The sequence below is a fragment of the Fundulus heteroclitus genome, chromosome 8, assembly GCF_011125445.2.
Source record: "Fundulus heteroclitus isolate FHET01 chromosome 8, MU-UCD_Fhet_4.1, whole genome shotgun sequence".
NCBI classification, from domain to species: Eukaryota; Metazoa; Chordata; class Actinopteri; order Cyprinodontiformes; family Fundulidae; genus Fundulus; species Fundulus heteroclitus.
In genome coordinates, this window is record NC_046368.1 from 20,775,314 (window position 1) to 20,796,055 (window position 20,742).

General features: G+C 41.2%; 1 pseudogene; it reads left to right on the plus strand.

Moving 5' to 3' along the window:
* The first annotated feature begins 1,245 nt into the window (after window positions 1–1,245).
* LOC118564022 lies at window positions 1,246–20,524 on the plus strand (annotated as a pseudogene).
* Window positions 20,525–20,742: the final 218 nt, after the last annotated feature.

The following is a 20,742-nucleotide window of genomic DNA, read 5'->3' on the forward strand; positions in this document are numbered from 1 at the left end:
ACTAGCCTAAATCACTATTTTTTTTACAAGGTCTACTGCTTGGTTCTGGTGCTGACTACAATGTTTTTGCGTCAAACATTTATCTCTGGGTCACCAGAAACCTGTCTCATTCCTTAACGCCATGATGGCTAGATGTTTGCATGATGTTCACACACTAGCATATAATTGTTTGAACAGATAAACTTTCAGGAAGTGCAATTTGCACTCAAGGATAATAGGCAAAATGAAATCGTCCTTGTGTTTTGACCCAAACTGTTTTAAAGCAAAATAAAAGTCATCTATATAATCCTAACTGACCTAAATAAATGTTTTTCTTGATTTCACATCAGATATTGAGGAAAAGATTTGTTCATGCTGTGTGTTGTAAATTACTGGTTCAGTTGTGTGTGTGTCACACTACATAATAAATTTGTCTTAATAAAGGTCAACTGTGTGTGAGTCTTTTCCAGTAACCTCAGAACAATAATAAATAAACCAAAAAATTCTTCTAAGCAGATCATCTCCTGCTTCTTTCTTCAGATTGGCTCCTACTTTGGCAGCGTGCTGCAGACTGTTGATATCGACAGGGATCCTACACTGACCTCCTTTTAGTTTGGAGCTCCAATGTACATGGGTCCAGAAAGAGATGAGCAGCAGGTCAAGTCTACGTGTGTACAACTTAATGAGTATAAAACAACAAAACATTGCCGCAGGTTAATCATTTTGCTACTGACGTTCTAACGAGAATAATCTCGAAATCTTCTTTATTTCCAGAGGGGCACAAAGTTTTGCCACAAGTTTAATTTAACGCCTGTCAACCAGTCCTGTTGTACGGCCCACTCAGACAGCTGTGCCATTAAAAACGAGCCCTGTGGTGCTCGGTTTGGTACAGCCATAGCTGCGGTGTCCGATCTTAACCTCGATGGGTTCAACGACGTGGTGATCGCGCCCCTTTTGAGAATGACCACAGAGGAGGCGTCTACATCTACCATGGGAGCAACGATAGGTTGCTGAAGGAGAATATGTACAGGTTAGACCACCACCACAACAACAATACAACAATATATATTGTGGTTGATTTTTTTTTTATTGTTTATTTATCTTAAGACAGAAAAAATTATAGTTTGTCAAAGATGTCTAGCGATATCTGACAGCTGATTAGAATAATCCCGTCAATAAGCTGTGCTTTTGTCTCTACTTGTCTGTGCAGCACATCCCTGCAGGCGGAGATAAGGTGAAGTTCTTTGGTCAGCCATACATGGAATCATGGATCTAAATGGAGACGGAATCACTGACGTTACCATAGGAGGTCTAGAGGAGGGCTTCCCTGTTCTGGTGAGCGGATGCATCCTCATATTTAAACGTTTAGCCTTGTGATATACATTCCACTTCAGTCATGACTAGCGGCAGCCGCCCTCGTTTCCCCAAAGGCATCATCTACACGTCTGCTTTACATTGTCTTATTCTGGGTTTTTACACAGCTGTGCTTGTCCATTGGGTGACCAGAGCCAGATGTCCCCGATAAATGGGGACAGTCTCCGTTTTGGATGACCTGTCCCCAGAAACGTCCCAGATTTCAGTGTATCATGATGGAGTAAAAAGGTTTAACGCAGCAAGAGGCATCCCTGGTTTTCATTAGAGATATCTGGTGACCTTATTCCTTAATGATCTCCATGTTTAACCCCCTGCTCCATACAGTATTTCACTGCTGAACACCAGTATGCTGAATCCACCCACATTATGACTAAGCTTCCCAGGCAGAACTTCTCCCACAGCGTCTCCTAGAAGGAGGCCAACAAAGCTGTGTGAAAACTTCATTTCCCATGTGGTTTAGGGCCTAAATAGCATTTTTCTGTGTGTTTTTGACATCTCAGTACTAGGGTGACTAGATCTCAAATGACTAAGTGTGCGAGAATAGGATGCTTGTGAGGGAGATTGCGGGACACATAACCAACACTATGATGAATCATACATTTTATTTTAACAGATCGAAACATTACAATAATCTCTGCTTTGCCTGTTATTGCTCAACAATTAATTATTACAACTTACGAGTTTATAAAAAGGCATTGTTTAACTTTTTTGAAGCATAATGAAACAGTAAAATTTTAGCCCTGTGACTGGCGACCTGTCCAGGTAGTACCCCACTTCCCCACCTCTCGCATCCAAAAGCCTCACTGCTGGAGATAGTCACCACTCCCCCTGTGTTACGTCAAGCCGCATTTTCCCATCAGATACGGCTTGAAGTAACACCTGCACGGAAAAGCAGGTATAGAAAATCGATGGATGACATGTGGAACTTTAAAAAAGTTTAATAAAATTCTTCTAAGTTTATCAGGAAAAAAACTTTAAAAGTAGCCTTTAAAGATGAACACTTTTTAATTAGATACATTTTATTAAACTTTTGCGTAAAACTAAGTATTGTTGAAGTTAATCTTGGTTGCTGTAGCTTGTCTGTCTGGTAGATGTTTTTGGGTTTGAGTAAAAATTAGTCCATAGATCCACAGACAGGAGGCTTTTTCAGCTGTGTTTCTAATGCGACTCGCTTCTACAGAGTCGCTTCAAATTGAGCTCCACTCCGTGTAAAAAGGAGTGGAGCAAACTTTCGCAAATTTCATAAAAGGCTCTCCGAGAATCACCTTTCTCTGGCCTCACCCAGTTAGAAATTGTTATCTGCAGCTCTTTTTTTACCTGGTTTCCTTAGTAATCTTTATGCATAAAAATCCTTGTCATTTTAATTCATAAGTGTCCTGGTGCGCAGCTGCTCATGACATGGAGCATGAGCATGCTGCATTATTGATTGACAGTCGACACAGCTCTCAATGATGTTTATTGCAGCTCTGCATTCTTTGTTTCAGAAAAGCACTAGTGGGTTGATTTTTTAAAACCTTTTTTCCGAAACTGACACGGTCAATTGGGTCAGTTTGCGTGACAGCGGTGAGAAGTGCGGGACAGTCCCGCACAAATCGGGACATCTGGTCACCCTGCTCAATACCTCTTGCTCCATTTTGTGTTGTTTTCTGGTAGGATGTTGTGGCTGGCCAAAATTACGTGTTTGAATTATTGGCAAAGTATACTGTGTCTTGGAAAAATATGTTTTAATAAGCAAAAATCAGACTAAGTATGCATTGCATTGTTATTAACCTGCAAATCTCTTGGCGAAGGCTTCCGTCACCTTTGCACATTACAAGATTAATTTTATTTTGCCAATTCTACTTGCAAAAATAGTTTGGATGGTGTATATACAATTTTAAGTCTTCCCAATTGGATTTAGGTCTGGACTTCGACTGGGATAAATAAGCCTCCATCAAAACCAATGTCATGTAGCTCCATCTGCATGTTCGTTCATATCGTTGCCTTAGAAGAGCTTTCCCACCACTTGATGCTGCCACTTTCTCCATGGGCATGGTGTCTTCAGTGTGATGTTCATTCTTTTGTATGTAGATCAAGAAATGTTTGCTTCCATGTGGCTGGAGCTGTCATGGTTTAGGTTTTTTGTTTGTTTTACTTTGGACATTTCTGGACTTTTCTTATTTAGCCTGTCACCTTCCAGCCATCAGCCACTATCCAATCAGCTTAGTCTCTCTTCAGCCACCACCCTATTCAAGATCATCTCCACCTGTTACCACTAATTAAGTCTACTCAGCTCACCTGTTCACCAGCCTACATATACCCTCATCAGCCAACTCATCGCTGCCAGAACATTCCTCTCTCTCTATTTCTCTCTTCGCTCCTTGTTTTTAGTCTCTACCGTATCCTGCGTGCCCTGCCAGCTGGACTCTCCAAGTTGCCTGTGTCTCCGTGCTGCAGTGCTACCTGTTCCTCCGTGAGTCCCAGCCGCTTGCTCTGCCCGTTTTCACCGCCTGTTCCGCTCTGTTTTGATCTGCATCCCTGCTGCTTATCCCCGACTGCCTGCACCTGCTGCCATTATTCACCTACTGAAGTCTGGTACTATTCATCTGTCTCGTCCGCCATTATCCATCCATTTCAATAAACTTCTTAAACGTAACTCTGTGTTCGGCTGAATTTCGGGTTCGCAACCCTCATCTCTTGACAGTACGTCCTGGCTTGTAACAAACCTGTCGCCTGCACAGAGTTCATGTTTAGGATCCAGCCAAATGGACTTAGCCCCGATCACCCTGAGAAGCAGGGTGGAATCTGCATTTAAGGAAATACAAGTTAGTTTGGATATTATTGCTACATTTAGCATGCCTTGGGTGTGAGTGAGTGCAGCTGCTAAGATGCGGGACAGCGATTTCTCAGCTCTTCAACAGGCCACTTCCACTCAGACCTCCACTCACCTGCTTATCTGCCTCGCCTGCTGTATCTGCCGCTACCACTTACTCAACGGCAACGACAGTTTCCTCATTGCCGACTAACTCCTCCCAGCGCACACGCCATCCTTGCCGGCACAACAACACCTCCGTTGTCCATCCCAAGGCTCAGCCTGACGTCACCAGAGCTCCCCCAATGAATCGGACCGACGTCATCACAGTCACTCCGGTGAGTCGGCCTGGCGTCATCAGGCTAGACGCCCCTCAGTTCCCCATTGTTTCTGTCATCATCTCCATGATTCTTAGCTTGCCCCACATGTAAGATCTTCCGGATCGGTCCTGAAGACCACTCCTCCTCCAGCCAAAGCCCCTCATATCAAGGAGTCACTTCTGTTCTTGGGTTCTGTTCCTGCCACCAAGGGTCCAGCTGGCGGCTGTGCTCCAGTCTGCGTGGGTCCAGTGTTTGCCTCTGCTCCAGGCTGCGAGGAGAGGGTCCAGGTGGACCCACCTCCAGCCTTCACTCCAGAGTCCTTAGAAGTGGGGGCCCAAGTGGCTCATTCCCCAATATTGCTCCCTGATTTGGTTGATGTCAACACTCTGGTTGGTCTGCCAGCCATCGCTGAGGTCCACGGGGAACTCATTCACCGACCTCAGCACTCAGGGCATCTCCTTCTGCCAAAAGCCATACACCGTCATTGACACCCTCTGTCGAGGGTCCTTGCACCGGTCGACGCCGGTGCCAGGTGTACTGTACACTGAAGCGGGCGCCTGACCTTTCCTTTATTAAATAAGTCACTTTCCAAGCACCAGCACATCTATTCAATCAGCCACTCCTCAGTCTTCCTCACCCATCACCACATATTCCTGGATCATCTCTACCTGTTTACCACTAATTAAGTTTAATGAGCTCCATGTTCACCAGCCTAAATATTACCCCCTCCGCCCAACCCATCACCTGCCAATGCAGCTCTCATGTCTCTATCTCTCTAGTCACTCCTTGTTGTGAGCACTTTACGTATCCTGCGTGCACCCTGCAGCTGCTATCTAAGTTGCATGTGTCTCCGTGCTGCCGGTTCGCGACTTGTCCTCACGTGAGCCCAGCCGCTTGCTCTGCACGTTCTCTAATGCTGCTTCCGCTGTTTTGACTGCATCCCTCCTGATTTACTCATCCTCTACTGCCTGTTCCTGCCTGCCGTTATTCACCTACTCAAAGTCCGGTACTAGTCATCTGTCTCATCTGCCATTATTCGTCCTTTTCAATAAACTTCTTAAATGTAACTCTGTGTCCGGCTGAATTTCGGATTCGCCAGCCTCATCTCCTGACAGGAGCATCTTCTTTCCTCTCATTTCCTGTGCTTTGAACTGGACTGGCTCTCCCTCTCTTCCTTAGAAGCCAGATATTGGGAGTGCACAACTAAATTTAACATAACACTCATAATTAGTCGAGAAAATTTGCACACAGGTAGAGTTTTGTTGCTTATTAGATAGGCCTATACTCATAGTAACAAGTTCTTAAACTGCATTTCCATTTTGAGGTATCAGAGTAAAGACGCCTAAAAAATGTATAGTGCCCTATTGTTTTAGGTAAGTAAATTATGTTTATATTGCACCATTCACACATAAAAATCACAAAGTACTTTACAGAGTGTAATAAATACCAAATAGAAATATTACAAGAACAACTTACAAGGATAACATCAAAAATATGTACATTTAAGTAAACGCTTGTCTAAATAAAAGTGTATTCAGCTTTTTAAAAGATTCAACAGAGTTGGCCACACGGAGATAGGTCCCCTCAAGTTTTAAACTGGGTCTTAAGGACCTTCACAAGGTTTTGGCCCGAGGACCGGAGAGTGTGGCCAGAAAAGTAAGGGATTAAAAGGTCTGAGATGTATTGGGGGGCCTGTTCATTAAAAGCTCTAAAAGTCAAAACTAAAATGTTAAAATCAATTCTAAATTCAATAAAACCATTGTTAAAACCATGTATTAGCAGTATGTACTGTCCACTTCACAATTGTTCACTACTTTGTGTTGGTCTGTCACATAAAATACCAATAAAATACTTTGAAGTTAGTTCTTCTAAGAAGGTTTTAGGGGTCTGTTGTAGAAGATTTCAGTCAACTGCAGCAGAAAACTGGAACTAGAAGTGCAACCAAATGAGGTACTGATTTTGGGGACACAGAGAGTGATAAGACTACTTAGAACCAATACTGCATCATGTAGATGTAACTGAGGTTAACCAATGAGGGTTTGATAAATGAACAAATAGCAGCGGGTTTGCTTACGAGAACGGAGAGAGGGCCAACTCATCAAGGAGTAGAGCTGGTCATGGTTTGTGTAAAATGAGGCTCCAATAACGAAGCGGATAGCAGCGTGGTAAATGACATCCAGTGTTTGGAGGAAGGTTTTGGGGCTGACCTGTAGATTACGTCACTGTAATCCAGGATTTGGAGCTGTAACATTTTGAGCAGTAGACGTTTTGCAGGGTGTGTTACGGGGGATTTGTTATAATAGAGAAAACCAATACGGAATTAGACCTTTGTGAGCAGTAAATTTCTGAGTTTCAAATGAAGGTTCAGTCAAGGCAGATGCCCAGATATTTGTATGTCTCAACATCAATCACTGAGCCATCTAAAGAGAATTCTTTTAGGTAGGATATTTGGTAGTGGAATGTACATTTAGTTTTATTTGTGTTTAAAACTAAGTGAAGGCTGGACATGGCACATTGAATGCTGTGAAGAGTAATTTGCTATATAATGCGGTAGTCAGCCAGGCATTGGTGGTAAACCGGATAATGGTGTCATCAGCATATACATGTGAATGGGAACCATCTGTGGCAAGAGGAATGTCACAACATAAATATTAAACAGTGTGGGACCCAGTGTGATTCCTTGGGGGCAGCCTTTGGTTATGCAAGGGGGATCAGAGAGAGGACCCTCTATCCTCACCGGTCCAGATACATCTTCAAGAGTCTTACATCTTTTAGTCTACGAAGCAACATTTTGTGGTGCACAGAGTCCGAAGCCGTTGCCAGATCAATAAATACAGCATCACGACGCTCTTTGTCAGCAGTGACACAAATCACATTCAGTGCTTTGGATGTAGTGGCGATGAAGTCCAGATCTAAGCCAGGATGAACTGGGTTAAGAATATTATAAGTATCCAATTGGTATATGAGCTCATTTTAATTTTAATTAAAAAGTGTCTAGTTTGACTCTGTCAAAAGTATCAATAGTTTTGTTTCTCTTTGTTTATTTCAAAAGGTCGAGAGATGTTGCAGAGCTGCGTGCCAGCATGAAATTCGACCCTAATAAAATCAACCTGCAGCAGGCCCAGTGTGAACACAGGGGGCGTAAATCTGCTTGTGTGAACATCAGTGTGTGTTTTCACTATAATGTTAAGTCTGACAAGAAAGATGTCGATTTAAATGCAGGTGAGTTATGAAGCTTCATAGCGCATATGCTTTCGCTTCTGTGGGCTCAGTAAACTCCACAAGATTTTTTTGTGTTCCTTCTGATTGTCGATTTTCTTTTTGTTGTTTGTTTGTCCCTTAGAAATCCGCTATAGTATAACTCTGGATGGTCTGCGTGCCAAAGCCAGGGCTTCGTTCACCAACACGGACTCAGATAAAAGTGATCGTAAGACGACGAAGACATTCCACATCAAAGACCAAGAAGAAAAATGCATGAAGGAAACATTCATCATGTCGGCAAGTACTCTGACTTTTTTTTTTTATTTTTTTTATAATGTCCAGTTATGTGCTGATACTTTTTTGAGCAAAAGCAAGCCACAGACTTTGTTTTTATTCACCGTTAAAGCTAATCAGCTATACTTGATCACTAGATTTGCCGACAGTTAATTTTGCAACTTTAATTTTAGGGTTTTGCTGCAGGTAAATGGTGAGCAGATGTTAGTTGTAGAGGAGACAGGATAAACCTGTGAAAGGTCCCTTGGAGAGCAGAAAGAGCTCAATTCTAACATGAAACTGACCTGTAATGATCAAAGGATGCCGAGTTTAGCTCAATGCTCCACAGAGTGATAAATCATCAGATCTGAACACTCATGGAGGCATGTCGAAGGAATGTGAATGAGCAAAATAAGTTAAAAAGGAGGCACATAATCTGTTTTATTGATACAACAAAGGGACATTCCCAATTAAAGGTCTTTTTTTGCAATGACTACATCTCTTGTTGCTCATTACAGCAGACGCCTTTTAAAGTCAGCACTTTAGCATCTTCTCTAAACTGTAAATCTCCCCTATTTCCGCTGTTCCTTTAGTACCAGCTCTGTATTGCAACAAAAGAAGTCACTGATTAGCTGTCCTTAAGTAACAGAAAGAGGAACTAATCAGTGGAAACAGCTGCTGCTGCTTTTTTGTGCGGATCACGAATGTTTTCACTGTGCCAGTCTGTGCCGAAATTCCCCGCATATTTCAAGCCAGCACTCTGAAAATTTGTTCCGGATATAAACGCTGCTGCTGTTCTTCCACTAGCGGCTGCTCCTGCAGAGGGCAATCGCAGATTTTGACTTTGTGGTAAAAAAAAGACGACATACTATAAAGCAAACGGAATCCGTCTCAGGACAAATGCTTAAACAGCAAACAACAGTAAATGAATGCCACATCATTTACTGAAGTTACAGAAGTTTACAGAATGTGTCATTTGCATCTCAGTTAGCCAAAAGCCTCAATCCTAGAATGACTTAATGTGCCGACATGACCGCTGTTGTCTTGTCAGAATCCAAAATGTTGTCTGAGAGCAACCATATGGAAATGATTGCTGATTAAGCACTATCACAGCAAAATAATTTTAGTCTAAGTTTATCCTAAAACATTGCATTTTTATGGGATCCTTGAAAGTAGTATTAGGCCTTAAACACTTTTCCACATTTTTGAGTATTTTGATGTACTTTGTAGTGTATTCTATGAGGGCTTTGATGTGATAGACCAATAACAATGTAGTGCATGTTAATACAGTACAATACAGCTATGATTGTGGTAAAGTGACAAAAGTCCAAATGGTCTGAAGACTTTTGCGAGGTGGGAACCTCAGACCAACCACTTAATCACTTATTCTGGGACAGAGAAAGTACCGTTTCTCATTTGGAGGTTTTATTTTACAAATGGCAAAAATCTGCACCTTTTATGATTTCACTGAGATGTATTTTATACAGCTTGATGGACTTTCCTTCGTTCAATATTATGTTGTCACCAGTTAATGGAAAACCCCCATGAACAAGAATTCAAGATTCATTTTTATAACTAAAAGGTCAATATGATGTCATAGCTTTTTTTTTTTTGTTTCTCATTAACTGCCTAACACATTGGTAACCATATGTTCTCCTCAAGCTTAACAAGTAAATACATCATCTCAACATCTGCTGTATGGACTGGCACATAAATCTGTGCAGACATTCATAGTTCCCTGAGGATAAATCCGGATTGTCTGACCTTTGCTCTGTGATCGGTTCGGTGTTTTTGTTTAGAATAAAGGATTGGGTTGGTTTACCCGTGCAGTTTTCTGTGTAAACTCAGTTGAAACAGTTTGCTAAAATAGGCCTGGGGTTATGCTTGCTCTCAAAACACTATTAAATCTATGTGCCGTAGGTCTCACAAGTGACTGGAAGGTTTCTTTAGAGCTGTACATCCACCCAGTGACACAGTAGCATCAGTTCTCGACATTTCACACTTGTACAATCAATACAGTTCCAGATTTGACAAGTAGATATTGAATTATAAGTGCTGAGAGGCTGACAGGTTATAAATTGCATATTAAACATTCCCCATAGTGTCAATATATCAGCATCAGGTTTATGCAGAATTGTGGGCTACCATCTGAAAAAAATGGCACATGTTCAGTAAGATTCAGTAAAGATGCTGCAGCTTGAGAAATCTTCCAATTGTCTACAGAGTTTTGATTATATGAGACGAGGAAGGTAGCTCTGTGTTTTTGTTTTCTTACTTTCTCCTCCTTTTCTCATTGTTTTCTTCCCGGCCCATCTTCTCTTGTTCAGGCCCGGCTGGACTTCAGAGACCCGCTCTTGGTGTCTTTGGACTTTGGACTTGTTAACGAGGACCAAGGCCCCGTCCTGGATGAAAGCCTACCCAAATCCATCAATAAGACAGTAAGAACACTCTGTGTTATTCAGCTGTCTGTTTCACTTATCCAGACACTACAAAGCACTAGGCTGAAGATTTTGAAGGGACTTGCAATGCACGTTATTTTCACAAGTAACCAGATTTTCTGAGGTGATAAATAACTAGATGTTAGGAAACCTGTTCAATCAAGGCATAATTGTGTATAGCACATCTTATTAGTATTTGGCCCCTTACAGAGTTTGTCTCTCTTTGCTTTTTTGGCCCACTTAAATGTTTTAGTTCAAACTACTTTTAATATCTGTCAAATATTAAACAAATAGATGTATACAAAAACACACACACACACACACACACATATATATATATATATATATATATATAGCTCTGGATTTTCTAAAAGTAAGCTGTAGTCTATTAAATCAAAGTCTATTAGGACTGCTCCACAAGTCCGTTGACTATCCATCTCTTTGTACCATTTGTCACTCATTTGTGTCGATGTGATACAAGTGGAGTATCCTTTTCTGTAAGCATGTTAAAGACTTGATTATATATATATATATCTTTGAAAATAAGACAGTATCTGATCAAACATTACTTTTTCACTAATCTTGCTTAAAGCGGGTGGCAGGCTTATTGACCAACTATTATTGCTGCGTGAATGTTTCATGCATTTCTCATGGGAACTTATATTATCAGAGCAGGTATTTAGTGTAATAAGATTTAACTTGAAAATACTTAGCTTATTAATTAAACAAAAAGTTTGTGATCTCAGAAACATAATGGATTCAGAATGGCTTTATTTTCCCTTCGTCTTTTCCCCGGGGTTGATTTTGTTTTTTTTAAAAGGTGAACCTCTAAGATCGGTGGTGTCTTTGGCGCAAACGTCCACAAAATATACTAGACAATGACTTGTAGGAACATATTAAAGAAAGAGATGGGTCTTTTTTAATGGTTTTTCCTATTCTGTGAGCGTCCTGTCTGTTCTATTCAATAACAATAACAGGAAAAGTCCTAAAAGTGTCCCCTTTGCTTGACTTAGTGTAGCACTGTGAATTGCTGCTCTCAGCCCACCCAACACTGACGGAGGTCAGGCCCTTAACTTTCACACAGGAGGGTCTGCACGGTACATTTTTTGCCAAACAAAAGGCAGACTCTAGTGGTGGACAAATAAAGTGGACAACTTCTGTAAGACTTCTCGCCTTTATCTGGAAACATCGCTTAGCGCAGTAGCTATCTGCACGCCTTCTTGTTAGGGCAAATATGCATGTGGGAGTGTGGGAAGACTGCACTGGCCATTAAAACACACAGAGGCAGACTTGTGAGAAACAGTGAAGGATGGTAGTCAGCTGTTGCAGATATTAATGCATTGGTACACTGTAAAAAAAATCTGTTGTTTTTACTGAAAAACTTTGGCAGCCCTTGTTTTTCAGTAAATAAAATACAGTGAAAATGTAAACCAATTTACAGAACCACCCATATATTTTATCTTATAAAACTGTCACTGCTTGTTATGTGGCCCTTTTTTATTGAAAGCAAGCTGAGAAGAAGGGGGGAGACATTTAGCAAAGGACCGCAGGCCGGAATTGAACCTGGGTCAGCCAAGCTGAGGACTGAGGGCTCCTTTCATGAGCTCCACGTGTTAGCCTGCGCCACCAGCGCACCCTGTTACTTAAATACATAAATTACTTTATTTATAGTTCAATAGAAGAATGGAATGCCTTGCCATTAAAACTGATCAACATAGGACAAATGTCTATATTCAAAAGACAACCGTGGAGATATATTGCCGTCGACTATTTGTATTGTAATTAAACTATTTGTGAATGAAATGCAGGTTGTGGACAGATATGTGTGGACAGAACATTGTTAATATTTTTGTATATGTATGTTTTTCATGTGGACCCCAGGATAATTAGCTGGTTGTAATGCTGAGCTCATGGGGATTCAATTAAATCAAAATAAATAACAACACACAACTATAAGCCAATTTGCTCTCACCAATATACATAAAAAGTGTTAAACTCCCTAGTGTTGAATTATATATTTAATTTACTACATCTTTAAAACAGCAGCAAGAAAATGATCCCCCTTTTAGCCATTTGGTTTTTGAGTCCAGTTTCATTCTGTATCCGCCACTGGATGTAGGTCTGGACTTTGACTAGGCCATTTCAACAAATGAATGCAGCTCGTGCCAAAAAGACACTTTTCTGTAGCTCTGGTGGTGTGTTTTTGGGTGGGTCCCTAGCTAGACTGTGAACTTGATTTCTGTTCCCAGGTCTTTTGAAGCCTCTAAGAGATTTTCTATCCATCTTACCATCACTCTGACCAGCTTCCCTGTACCTGCTGGGGCAGAAAATCAACCCCCGCATCATGACGCTACCCCCTCCTTGCTGTACAGTGCTTTCTTTGTGCTACACATGGCGCTATAGGCTGCAGGCTATAAATGTTAATTTCGATCACTAACCAGAGCACATTCCTCGACATTTAACTGTGCCCCCCCACTCCCACATGCCTTGTAGCAAACAGCAACTCCTTGTAAGGGGGGCTTTTGAACAAATACTTTCTTCTTGCAACTCTTCCATGATGACCAGCTCTTCTGAGGAATTCAAAGAACAGCTGGATTTGTGCTGAGATTAACTTACACACATGTGGAATCTTTGCAATTAATTTATGACTTTTGAAGGCAGTTAGTTTTACAGGATTTTATTAAAATGTATCAGAGTAAAGGGGTTTGGTATGCAAATCTTTGTCACCTATCATATTTATCTTTGTAAAAGTCTTGACAATCACTCACTCAATTGTGTTAGTCTGTCACATGAAAAAAACAAAAGATATATAAGACTGATATGACAAAAGGTGAAAAATGTTTCAAGGTTATGCAAACTTTTGCAAGGCACTGTATGTTGCTTTAGGCCTAAATTGGTTCCTTTGTTTAAGACATGCATTATGAATTAATTTAAGCAAATGAATCTTTTAAATAATGATAAACCTTTTAAGGTTCACCTATTTTTGTCCCTCTGGATTGTTTCTATCTTGAAGATTCCTTTGGTGGACTGCGGAGATCATAAAAAGTGCATCACTGACCTGTCCCTCAAAGCAGAGCCAAGTGAGAAAAGGTATTGCTCTCTCGGACTGAAATGTTTTCAGGTTTTTCAAGTTTCCTGACATCCTCATACATTGTAGACCGTAAAAAGGGAACAACTTTTTTCAAATACATTTAATTCAAAGTAATTGGAAGGGAAAAAGTATGAGAGACATCAACTGCAAAGTCGGAAACTGTCTAGTTTTATTTAGAAGACAAGTAACCCAGAGCGTGACTGCCCCCCTGTGGGGAAACATCAACACTCCAGTCAGTCATGCTGACACTGTTGTTCTTCTTCAGCATGCTGATCAAAGTCAACACAAAAGATAAGCTCGAAGTGAGCATTGACATCAAGAACAGAAAAGACAGCGCCTACAACACCAAGGTTATTCTCAGCTTCTCACCGAACATCAACTATGTTAAAGTCGAGGTAAGGGTTCTGCTTCCCTGACCGTTTCACCCTTTTTGACTTGATCAGTGGCTATAAATGACGCATAACAATGTGACAATTTTGGATTATCAGCCAGAGAAAGAGTGCACTCCGAATCACACAAGGGTGGAGTGCGCTGTTGGATATCCCTTCCTGGGAAGTAATGCTGAGGTAAGATTCGGTAGCTTTAGACACCTACTGTTCTCTGCACCCCTGGTTCACTTCACTGCTGCTTATTGAAGTCGACGTGTACTCCCACATCTACAGGATCATTTTAAAGTGAAATTTGAGACGGACTCATCTCACATTCAGGAAAGCATTTACATCAATGTGACAGCTGTGAGGTGAGTCAGTGTCATTTTATTTATTTATTTTTTTTGTGCTGCACATGGCTGATTCCAACGTGGATGGTATCATCAAAGTGACTTTTTGAGTCAAAAGAATGACAAAAGTGTATATTTCTTACAGTGACAGTGAAGAGCATCATAGCACCCTTAGTGACAACAACGTGCAAATCTCCATCCCTGTGAAATATCAACCTGGAGTCATACTCAATGTGTAAGTAGCTGCGGAAGTCTAGGCAAATCCTATGTGCAGATGGAAGCATGAGTGGAAATGATCCTGATATCAGGGAAGAATCCTGTTTCCGAGCTAGATCAGGAAGGGATGTGGATGTTTGTCTTTTATTAATACATAGTGACAGATTACGGAAGACTATTGCACAGTCCACCCCTTCAACTGACTTAGACAAAAGGCAGTGAATTATTTAATTATCAGTTTAGTAATTTGTTAAATATTGTGTCTTGTACTAAAATACATTGATTGCTACCTCCCTAGGCCTTTTTCCCAGCTACCACTTTCCTAGTGTGTTAGTACAGTAAAAACGACAAATGTTCACAGAAAAGGAGCATTCAAAACCAGGGAAGGATAAAAATGAAATAATTAAACAAATTCATTTAGCGTGTTTTTATTAAAATAGATCCTAATATGTGCAGTGTAATTTCTTGCATTGGGCACGCCTTCAGTTAACATCCCCATTTCTAATTAACATTTAGTTTGTTTTTTTTTTCTCCAAGCTCCTAGGTTTTAAATGTCTTCATCCTTAACCTGTGATGTAATATGCCAAGGGCCTGAAACACAGGAATATGGGTGTATATTAACATTAAACTGAAATCAGTGTCATTTCATAGGCTTTTTGTTATTTGATTGTGTCAGTCCGTATTAAACTTGTGATATTGTCAGTGGTTCTTGGTGTATTAAGTTAAAAGATTTTCTCAACAATATTATTTCAGTATTAAAGCAGGTTTCATCTCTCAGCTGTTTCAACAAACAGCAGATATTAAAGTCAGAGATTAGTCAGAGAGAGTATAAGACTTATTACTTTTCTTAGAAATGTTAAACTTCAAATCTAAAGTAAGAGAATATTGTGTAAACGTTCAACACCCAGGCAGACTAAAGACCTGACCTTACTCTGGTTTATGTAGTTTGCTACCCCCTTGTGGCCAAGCTATCCCATAGCTGGTTTAATTTCTTGGAACACATTGTAATAATTTCAAAATGTGCTTCTTTTCAGGTACCCTACAGATACACACGTAACAATTGAAGATGATGAAGAGTACTCCTTGAAAGACAACGACTGGATGTCGTTCGAGGAGGTCAACATCAGCTACACGGTAACACCTGCGAACTAGAAACCCCCCCCTTTATTTAATACACATATCAATACAATTCAATTCAGTTTTACTTATATAGCGCCAATTCATGAAACATATCATCTCAAGGCACTTTCTAAAGTAAAATTCAATCAGATTATACAGATTGGTTAAAAAAAAGGCCTATCTAAGGAAACCCAGTAGATTGCATCAAAGTTTGGACAAGCAGCATTCGCTTCTCATGAAAGAGCGTAGAGCCACAGGGAGAGTCGTCTGCATTGTACATGGCTTTGCAGCAATCCCTCATACTGAGCAAACATGAAGCGACAGTGGAAAGAAAAACTCCCCTTTAACGGGAAGGAAAACCTCCGGCAGAACCAGGCTCAGTATGAACGGTCATCTGCCTCGACCGACTGGGGAATAGAGAAGACAGAGCAGAGACACAAAATGAGAGACAAAAAAGCACAGAAGCACACATTGATCCAGGAATCCGTTCTATGTTATATGGTAATAGCGGATGATCTGTCTTCCCTGGATGATGTCACAGTTAACAGAACGCCAGACTAGGTGTACCTACTATGAAGAAAAAAAGAGAAAGTTAAAAGCTGAAATGACGACAACCAAGCAAATTGGAGAACAGTAGGAGAACTCAGCAGAGTGAGAGAAATAGGCCCTGATGTCCTCCAGTAGCCTAAGCCTATAGCAGCATAACTATAGAGGTAGTTCAGGGTAACATGAGCCACTCTAACTATAAGTTTTGTCAAAAAGGAAAGTTTTAAGATTAGTCTTAAAAGTAGACAGGGTGTCTACCTCACAGACTAAAACTGGGAGTTGGTTCCACAGGAGAGGAGCCTGATAGCTAAAGGATCTGCCTCCCATTCTACTTTTATAGACTCTAGGAACCACCATCATACCTGCAGTCTGAGAGCAAAGTGCTCTGTTATATATCAGGAGTTTTAGTTGTGAGGTTGATTCAGTTTCCCCATGTCTCCTCCTCTCAGGTGGAGAAGGCAGGCAATACCCTCACCCCGCCTCTTCACCTCACAGTGACGTACCCTCATCGGTCTCCCCTGGCCAACACCTTGCTCTTCCTGACGCGCGTTACCTCCAGCATCGGGGTACCTACGCACACAGAGGCACAGGTCTGAAAAGGTATCTGAACGGGACAAAGCGATGCTCATGTCAGCTTCTCACTGCTCCGCAGGTGAAATGTAACCACGATAAACTCCCAAAGGCCGTCGACAGACGCAAACCAAAAAAGGAAACCCTCACTTTCTTCCTTCTGGTGAGTGGTCGGATGTTGTCATCAGCGGCTGCTGGGTTGCTCCTGTTCTTGTCTGACCAGCTGATTTTCTTTGCAGCAATGTGGACAAACAGCGTGTGAATCATTTCGCTGCTCCATCCCCCAAACCAATAAGAGTCAGGTCGACCTCACCTTCAAAGTGTGGAAGCCCACGTTCATTAAGGTACGATCGGATGACATGCGGGTACTCCTCTGGACCTCCTTCAACGTGTTGCTAGTTGAGATTAGATGGTACGATATGAGTGATGGATGTAAATGAAAATAACTATTTAAAGGCGCTTTGTCTTCCAGGCTGAGTTTTCTAGCTTAACCATGGTGGTGAATGCCTCGTTGACGTTCGACCAGATTCATCTGTTTGAACTGGGCAGCAATGAAAAGAGCAGTGTAAGTCCGTTTTCAGGGACAGAAATGCCTGAAGTGGTCATTTTAAGCACTTAATACGCCTGTCTGTAGAGCCGTACGTTGGCGTTAAGATTGTGTCCACTTGTGCCTGCCAGGCGAGGATCCAAGTTTCGAAGGAGACGGTCGGAGGCATCCCCTTTTGGATCATCATCGTCAGTATCTTGATAGGATTGTTGATCTTAGCGCTTGTCATCTTCATCCTCTGGAAGGTAACATTTCCCGTCTCGTGTCTCCAATTCTGCAATATCTCCTCACCAGCGTGTGTTGCACATTTTCAGCGCAGAAAAAAATAAAAGTCTCCTAAGGAGTGGACTGGCCGTCTAAACAAAATTAGCTAAACACAGAGAATCAAAGCAGTGACAGACCTGCATGGGCTTTTCAGGTCTGATCACAAACCGAGTTCTACGCTCGTCTGTATCTGCTGCCCACAAGCAAGTATGGAAACCGGAGTGCAGAAGCAAAATTCTGTTTATGCCGTCAGCCTTTCTGGGCTTTTACATGAGCTCCCGGTTATTATCCTTAATAATAAAGTGAAGCCAAAGGCAGGATAGTCGAGTTAAAAGAGAGGGGAGATGCACAAGCTGACACCATCGGCATGGGTTCTCACAGAGATCGCCCACATGTGCGCTACAGCTGAACTACGTCTCCACACTGCAGACACATGCACACACGGACTCTCAGCAGTCCCCTCAGCGTGGGCACTGAAGGAAAATCCTGCCGCTCTTTGAGCATGAAATATCCAGAGTTTAGCCCCTGAAAAACAAGAGTGTAACGCTGTGGTTCACTCCTGAAGGGGACACCATTAAACGATGTCCCTTTTTGAGATGTAAAAATGATATTTTGAAGTATTCTTAAAATCCCCCCCGTGGCAACTTCCTGCCCACCGCTGACTGTTGGTAATGGCGCTCTGTTTACCAGCATCGGCACATGGTGTGTTGCTGTTCTTCTGGGGTTGATATGCGCATTTTGCACCAAGATCTTTGTCTAGGGTGCATAACTTGTCCCTGCAACGAACGATAAGATGGCTGGGCATTCCCAGGTGGTCCTCCGTTTAACTCACATGTTGCAATGTAGCCTGTGAAAAGCTTGCGAGGCCATGACATCGTCGTCTTACCTCTCCTAAATTGCAGGCAGAGTAAACTTAGTGTATGCGAACTCCTAAAATCAAAGGAGGTAATAACAGACAACCCTGTCTCTCATCATTCTGCCGTTAGGCAAATAAAAATTATTGTTGGAATTTGAACTACCCTAAATCAGGAAGACCTTTGTCTGATCAAGTGTCTGAATGCAAAAAAATAAAATAACTGCTACGTATCTTATTTTAAAGAACGTGAATTTCTGGTTTCGACTTTGATGACGTGTGTGTGCAGAAAACCTAGTTCTGTGTGGCTGCACGTCAACGCTCATCTAACACAGCTCTCTGTTTCTGCAGCTTGGCTTCTTTAAGAGAAAATCACGGGACTTTTCAAAGGAGGAGATGTCGGACTGAGGCAGCAACGCGAAGCTGCACTGAGTGATGTAAATTGACCCAAGAAAATGGAAGAGTTGCCATAAAACCACGAGACACCTCAGAGCTGCGACATATGGACTATCAGGAGGGGGGGAAAAAAGTTAGCGTCACTATTTCCTACATCGTCGTATGCCACATAGTGATGGAGAATACCCTTAAGCTCCTTTTCAGCACTGCTTGAAGCAGCTGGTTGTAATATTTGGGCTCCTCCGATGGGGTGCACAGAAGAGCCAAAGACACTCACTGTAAATCACTGTAAATGTGGTGTATTTGATTTCTGTTTTCACTTATATTCTTTTCTTTCTTACCAGCCTATTTACAAAGTAGCATCTTTGAAAAAGAAAAAACTACATACTAATAGTTTTTGTGAAGAAAAAAAACAACTACTCAGGTTTTTTCACCATAAAGATCCAAAGTTGCCTATGTCACCGAAAATACTTAACATTGCAGCGATGACAGCAAAAGATGGAAAGGAAGAAAGACGCTTTTTTTTTTAATCAATTTTACTTTTAAGTGTTCGAACATGTTGGCTTCATTAATTTTTTTTAAACACTGTACTTTTAAGCGTTTCTTTAGCATTTTGTGGTTGTTGCTTGATCGTAACTAAACAACATGGCACATCTTTTGTTTCTAGTCAGCTCCAGAGATAAACGGGCGTAGTTAGCGCCCAGCAGAGCCTTCCCTAATTCAGATCTACTGTAAATAGAAGAGCTAATGGATGTAAAGCTGTAAAATGTACAGAGGTATTTTGCATTTAATTTAATGTTTCTGGAACAGGTGATTTTGCTCAGGTGCTCAAAGAATAAAAGACTATGTTTGCTTTTGACATGTATGGAAAAAAAAAAACTATCTGGCTTCAGAATTTAGAGCTTATGCACACATGTAAATAAGGTTATATTTTTGATGAAAAAAAATATTTGATACTATTATCTGCTTAAGCATAGACAAAAGTGATCATTTCTTTTAATCAAGCGGTTTCTTTTACCTATTGGAAAAACTATATTTTAAACGGTGTGGTTTGAAAGATGATGTTTCAGGTCTTGCTTCAATTTCTTGGCGTTTTTATTCGATTTTCTAAATCTGGAACACATCGTTGCCAAATCTCACCTTTATCGCAGTGAGACGCCTTGTTTCATCCCCAGGCTCTCCTCGGCTATTCTTTCTGTGTTGATGAGTAATTAATTTTTTGGAGCAAAAGTATCATTAACAGCACCACAGTAGCTGAGAATGTGTGCGCGCTGTGTTGTAAATGATTAATGAAAGCTGTTGTGACACCCCGTCTTGAATTTGTGTGTCACGTTGAGGAGTTGTTGAGTAACTCTGATGTCAGGGGTCTTCCTCACTGGTTCTACTCTACCAACATGCCCCCTTATATTTTTGGTACAAACTACTTATTTTATTCAAATTCATCTTTATTTCTAGTCAGCACACAGCTAAAAGGCACGTTTGGCAAGAACCTGCTATTTCCCCCTCAGTAGTAAAAAATAAAGTTGAGGGTGAGAAATGACAGCTTTCGAATAATTTTTTTATACTCTGCAGCCCACACCCTCTGCAGTAGACACACGAAGCACAGGTATTAAACTGCATATACGGAATGTATGGCCACGTCGGGTTTATGCAAGATTGTGGAAGCGAAAGGCGGCCCCCGAAGTGAAAGTTGTTAGCTCACACTGCTGTGAAGTCTTCATTGTAATGCACTGGTTTGTCAGAGTATAGGCTATGTACGTCATCATCTGCACAAAAATGATCTGAACAGTATCTACCAAATAAAGAGCTTTTATGCAACAAATGTTCACCGAAGGTTCTTCGTTTTTGTCTTCATTGTTTGTTTTTTTGGGGGGTTTTTTTGGAGGGGGGCTTTAAATCTATTACTTTTGGAAGTTTACATTTTATATATTTATCTACCAAAACAAGTGGCCTGTTAAAGCTTATTAAACATGATGGGTGAATGAGCAATTCCTGGTAATAACAGAGAAACGCACAACGCAAACTCTGAGCCAAAATGGTATTAAA